At 52.5% G+C, this 6,000-nt stretch overlaps 1 protein-coding gene across 5 annotated transcripts in view; it reads left to right on the top strand.

Moving 5' to 3' along the window:
- Positions 1-243: 243 nt before the first annotated feature.
- The window catches only part of Evi5l (ecotropic viral integration site 5 like), a 33,561-nt gene continuing 27,804 nt past the window's right edge, over positions 244-6,000 (top strand). For all 5 annotated transcript variants that reach the window (XM_090341708.1, XM_090341707.1, XM_090341704.1 and 2 more), the window contains exon 1: positions 244-416. The gene's annotated coding sequence lies outside the window, so the exon portion shown is untranslated. The remainder of the gene's footprint in view (positions 417-6,000) is intronic.

Raw genomic sequence — 6,000 nt, 5'->3', positions numbered from 1 at the left:
TTGGCCATCCCAGGTGTTAATCAACAGGCTTTCTCCTTTCAATAGGCAAAAGCAACCATCCATCATCACTTCCTCCATTTCAATTCGCTTCTCTCCTCAGAGGCAGCAGCCTCCGGACCGTAGCCAGGGACCGCCTCACGGAATGACCACGGATTGGTCATCTACGCCGTCACTCCTGGCTTGTGGGCGGAGCCACAGGGCCTGGGGACGGCGAATTGGCTGACTGGGCTTCGGGGGCGGGGCAGCGGCTCCTGTCAGCGGGTGAAATGGCAGCGGCGGAGCCGGCGGCGGCCGCGGTCCCTGGGGGCGGCTGAGGGGGCCGGGCCGGGGCACGGGGCGAGCGGCGCGGTGGGGATCCAGCGGCGCGATCCGGGACGGCGAGGCTCGGAACGGCGATGGCGACACGCTCAGCGAAGGTAGGGGCGGCGCGGGCCGGGCCTCCCGGGCGCCTGCTCAGGCAGGCGGCTCTGCGCTGCGGCCCGCGGGGGCCCCCCGGACAGGACTGCGACTCGGGTCGCCTCGCCCCGGGACCCGCGCTCCTGGGAGCCTGGGCACTCGCAGTCCTGGATCCTCGAGGCGCGGCCCCCGCCCACCCTCATCTGCTGTTCCTCACGACCCCTCCCCCGGAGCCACTGCAGACCTCCCCGTTCCCCTCCGTGTCCCCCCCCACACACACACCCCGTGTCCCTTCCTCGGGAGGCCCGGCAGGCCCAGGACCTCTGACCCTTAGGACTCCCCCCTCCACCGCCAGAAGCCTTTTCGGGGCGTCCCCATCCCCCACTCTGCAGACCCGCCCCCTGCCAGTGCCCCACCACGCACCAGCCCAGGACCCCTCCCATCTGTACTTCTCATGCCATCGCGATCCATCTCCCCCAGCTGGCACCCTATCTTCTTCTCTCCCCCCCCTCACCCCAATGAGACCTAGCCTGGGACCCTACCCTTCCCCTTACCCAATAGGACCCTTGCCCCGCCTCTTAATTGTGGTTCACACTTTCCCCCCACAAGCAGCTCAGCCCTCTCTCCCAGGCTAGACCCCCATACTCAAGGGCACCCCTAAAAATTTCATTCCTCAGGGCCCTCCAAAGGAATTGGCACACCTCAATAACTATACACTGGATCCCAGCTTTAAAAAAAAAAAAATCTACCCTCACCTCCTGCTCAGGACCTCCCAGTAAATATCCTGAATCACCCCCACAACACACACACACACACACACACACACACACACACACACACACACACACATAGACACACCCTGCCTACCCGTCCTTCTCAGAGCCCCAAACACACAGACACACACAGACACACACACACACAGTGGGGTCACTCTAATGTACACAGGGAAAGATGGGGACTTGAATACAGATCCAACATTTGGATCTCACACACACATACAAGTCCAGACCTCATGGAACCCCTAAAAACTTCCCCCAGCTCAGACAGACTGAGGTGACTTCCCTGCCCCATGACAGCTATCTTGCTCCCTCCACTCTGACTTCTCTGAGCCAGCATTTATACTGGGGACATCAGAAGATATCAAGACCTGAGAATCTTCCAGAGCCCCTGTGGGCACCTACCTGCCCTAGGCCTCTTCCCCTTACCCATCTTCCTCTGGGTTCCCCATTCCAAAAGGAAGGATGCCCTCTTTCACCTATACCCATGTCCCCAAAAGAAACTGCACTCCCTGATCTATGCTGTCCCCCACTCCCTGGGAGGAGGGAGAGATTCCATCTGCTAACTGGCTCTGATCCTGAAGTCTACCCAGACTGGTAGGACAAGCATTCTGACCCCATAGAGCCTGCTGGCCCCATGTGGCAGAGCCAGCACGGGCCCATCCAGGCTCATGAGGTGCTGGCCTCTGACAAGCCTTCCTGACTTTCTTCAACTACCGAAAGAGCCAAAAACAAAAGAGCATCCACTGGGGCTGAATTGAGATAAGGAATATTGTCAAGAAGGAAAAAAAAAAAAATGTGAAGAGGCCGGAGTGAAATGCGAAGTTCTCTCCACTTGGTTTTCTCCAGCCCCACCCCTACCTCTTAGCCAGGCTGTAATTGAACCAGAGCTCCCTACGCCCCTGCCCCTTTCAGGGTGGTATGGTTCTTACTATCCATACTGCCACCCCAGAGGCTCTAGTTCTAGGATCCCACCTGTGGGTTTCCCCAAAAGCTTCTGCGGTTGACTGAGGGTGGTTTGGAACAACTCACAGGTGGCTTGGCCCTGGCACAAAGGATGAGGCAAGAGAAGAGATCACAGCACAGGGCAGGTAGGACTGCAGGGTACAAAAAGGAATCGAGATCGAGCCAGCCCTGGCACAGACTGCTTGAATAGCATTAGAGATCCTTCTAGCAACATAAACACGTCCTGAAAGACTCAGAGAAAATGTCCAGGTTTCCTTGTGGATGTTTACAAACAGATTCTGGGGAAGGGGGGAGCTTATTTTGATTCACAGCCTTAACTTTCCCATCTGGAAAATGGGGAGGTAAAAGGAGGATAAATGGGTAAAGCGGAACAGTCACCCATTTATGTATGCTAGACTGGCTTGAATCAGGGCTGGAAAGATAAGCAGGAGAGATAATGTGCTGTGGGATTTGGGGCTGTGTGGAGACCTGGGAAGACAGAGGGGAGTCGAGGGGAATGAAAGGGGTGTTGGCTGGCCACCCTGGAGCCCCACATAGAGCCCTGATAAGGAGTAGGTAGAGATTAGTCACTTGCTAAAGACAAGAGTAGATGAAAAGACTCTTGAAGGTCACGTGGCACATAAACTCCAGAACCTTCCCTGGGGGACTTCATGTCAACACATGAGGTAGAAGCAGTCCCTGGACAGATTGTCAGTTCTGTTGTATGTTCTGGCAGGAGATGGCGCAGGAGATGGCTTGTGAGTAGTATGGACAGTTTTACCCTGGCCTGGGGTTGTGGATCTTGTGTTTGTATCCTTGCTTTGATAGATGGGGAGATGGAGGAGGAAGAAGGGCGATCCTGTTTCTGTCTCCTTTTGTTAGAGGATAGAGGCCTCTTGGTAAGGGTTGATGATCCATCCAGTTTAGGGAACTGAGTCAGGTACTGGGGTACCAAGGCCTGGCGTGGCTACTAATCTATATTGAAGCCAACCCACCCGGCTGACATGAAGAGAGAGGCGGGATCAGGAGCGCACACTAATCAAGCCCATGCCAGGTGCCCAGCCCTGAGCCACGTATCATTTGCATATTATCTCATTTAATCCTCCCAACACCCAAAGGAGGCAGGGTTCCAGCATGTGCCCTTGCCACCCTGTACCACTGCTGCAATGAGAAAGAATTATGCATAGCATGCTGCTGCAAGAGCCCAGAAAAAGGGCTGGGCACATCCCCAGAGTGTTGGGGTGACGTATCAACCTCGTCACCAGGCAGGCGGGGCAGAGCAGGCAGATGAAGAGCTTGGATAGAGGCCCAGGAAGCCGGAAGCAGCATGGTCCCTGCGGAGCCTGCTGTGTGACTCCCTTCCAGGTTTCATTGGACAGACCCCATCCTACAAGCCTGGGGGCCCACACAGCGGGGCATAAAATTGGCTTGCAACTTACCTGTGTGCCCCATACCAGCCCATGTGGGAGACCCATGTGATCGGGGCTCCTGTCTTGTCTTGTCTTGTCTTTTTTTTTTTTTTTTTTTTTTTTTTTTGCCAATCCTGGGCTCAAACTCAGTGATTGAGCACTGTCTTTGGACTTTCTCAAGGCTAGAGCTCTACCACTTGAGCCTCAGCCCCAATTCCAGCTTTTTCCTACGTATGTGGGACTGAGGAATGGAACCCAGGTCTTCGTGCATGCTAGGCAAGCACTCTACCACTAGGCCAAACTCCCGGCCCCATGCCTTGTCTTTTCAAAGGCCTGTAGCAGATGCTCAGCAAAAATATGTGTGGTTTTCATTTGGGAAATGGATCTTGTTAAACACACAAAACTGGTCCACCTCATCCTTCCCTCCCCACTGTCCAGCCCAGAAAGTGTACCCAGCTGGCAGGGAGAGCTTGGCTTCAGAAAGTCAAGTACGGCCTGGCACCAGAGGCTCACACTTGTAATCCTAGCTACTCAAAGGGCTAAGAAGATGCAAAGGTTCAAAGCCAGCCTGAGCCAAAAATTCTGTGAGGCTCTTTATCTGTCGTTAATGACCAAAAAGCTAGAAGTGAAGCTGTAGCTCAAATGGTAGAGTTCTAGACTTGAGCAAATAAGCTAAGGGGCAGTTCCCAGGCACTGAATTCAAACCCCAGTACTGGCACACACAAAAAAAAGAAAGAAAGAAAGAAAGAAAGAAAGAAAGAAAGAAAGAAAGAAAGAAAGAAAGAAAAAAAAAAAAAAAGAAAGGGAAAGCTGGACACCAGTGGCTCATTCCTGTCATACTAGCTACTCACGAGGCTGAGATCTGAGGATCGAGGGGTTCAAAGCCAGCCTTGGGTAGGAAAGTCCATGAGACTCTTATCTCCAGGGAACCATCAGGAAACTGGAAGTGGCGCTGTGGCTCAAAGTAGTAGCCTTGAGTGTAAAAATTCAGGGACAGGCCGGGAGTTTGGCCTAGTGGTAGAGTGCTTGCCTAGCACGAACAAAGACCCCGGTTCGATTCCTCAGTACCACATACATAGAAAAAAGCCAGAAGTGGTGCTGTGGCTCAAGTGGTAGAGCCTTAGCCTTGAGAAAATCCAGGGACAGTGCTCAGACCCTGAGCCCAAGCCCAGGACTGGCAAAAAAAAAAAAAAAAAAAAAAAAAAAATTCAGGGACAGCACCCAGACCCTCAGTTCAAGCCCCACAACTGACAAAAAGAAAAGAAAATGAGGGGCCAGGAGTTTGGCCTAGTGGTTGGCCTAGTGGTTAAAGTGCTTGCCTAGCATGCATGAAGACCCGGGTTTGATTCCTCGGTGCCACATACATAGAAAAAAGCCAGAAGTGGTGCTCAGGCTCAAGTTGTAGAGCTCTAGCCTTGAGAAAGTCCAAGGACAGTGCTCAGGCCCTGAGCTCAAGCCCAGGACTGGCAAGAAAAAAGAAAAAATGAGGAATCTTTGCAAGATGATGCTTCTCTTATTCACTTCTCCTGAAGGCTTCAGAGGGCTTTGATGATTCTTCTGTGTCTTCTCGGAGGGAAATGAAAGGTTGGCCTCCAATGAGCCCAGATCATGCAGGAAGCAAGCTGAGGATTCAGGATGGTAAACTTGGTGTTTTTAGGTCAGCTAGGGATCCACAGGTCAGAGTTTTAGCCTGAAGGGGTGCTACTGCTGCTGCTGCTGTTATTACTAATAATAATGATTCTCCTTTTATTGTGCTTAGTCTGCAAACAGGATTGGCACACAAAGGCAGCCTCCTGAGCAAGAGAAACTCATTCATTCAACAAACACTGGGCTCTGGAACTTACCCTCCCCTCCCAGTGGGCTACACAGCCTTTATCCTCTTGGAAATTTCCACTGAGCAGAGAACAAATATGGGCCAAGCTTCATCCTTAGCACAAGAGAGATTTATACTTAATTATTCCAACCACAAAACCTGAGTCTAGTGTTGTGATTAGCCCTATTTGCAGATTTACACTAGGAGACAAAGGACTTAGACCTGAGATCACAAAGGGAGTAGAGGGGGAGATTTGAACCTAGGCTGCTGGTTCTCAGCTCTCACCTGCAATCAAATGATCAGGGGTGACTAGTGTTATCTCAAGGCCAAGGATATAAAAACTTTTAGGGCTGGGGGTTTGGCCTAGTGGTAGAGTGCATGCACGAAGACCTGGGTTCCATTCCTCAGTACCACATACATAGAAAAAAGCCAGAAGTGGTGCTGTGGCTCAAGTGGTAGAGCTCTAGCCCAAGGACAGTGCCCAGGCCCTGAGTTCAAGGCCCAGGTCTGGCAAAAAAAAAAAAAAACTTTCAGAGTAGGGGCCGGGAGTTTGGCCTAGTGGTTAAAGTGCTTGCCTAGCATGCATGAAGACCCGGGTTCGATTCCTCGGTACCACATACATAGAAAAAAGCCGGAAGTGGTGCTGAGGCTCAAGTGGTAG

Source organism: Megascapheus bottae, chromosome 1 (assembly GCF_031878675.1).
Source record: "Megascapheus bottae isolate mThoBot1 chromosome 1, mThoBot2.hap1, whole genome shotgun sequence".
Taxonomy (NCBI): domain Eukaryota; kingdom Metazoa; phylum Chordata; class Mammalia; order Rodentia; family Geomyidae; genus Megascapheus; species Megascapheus bottae.
This window is presented reverse-complemented; position numbering and strand designations above follow the sequence as displayed.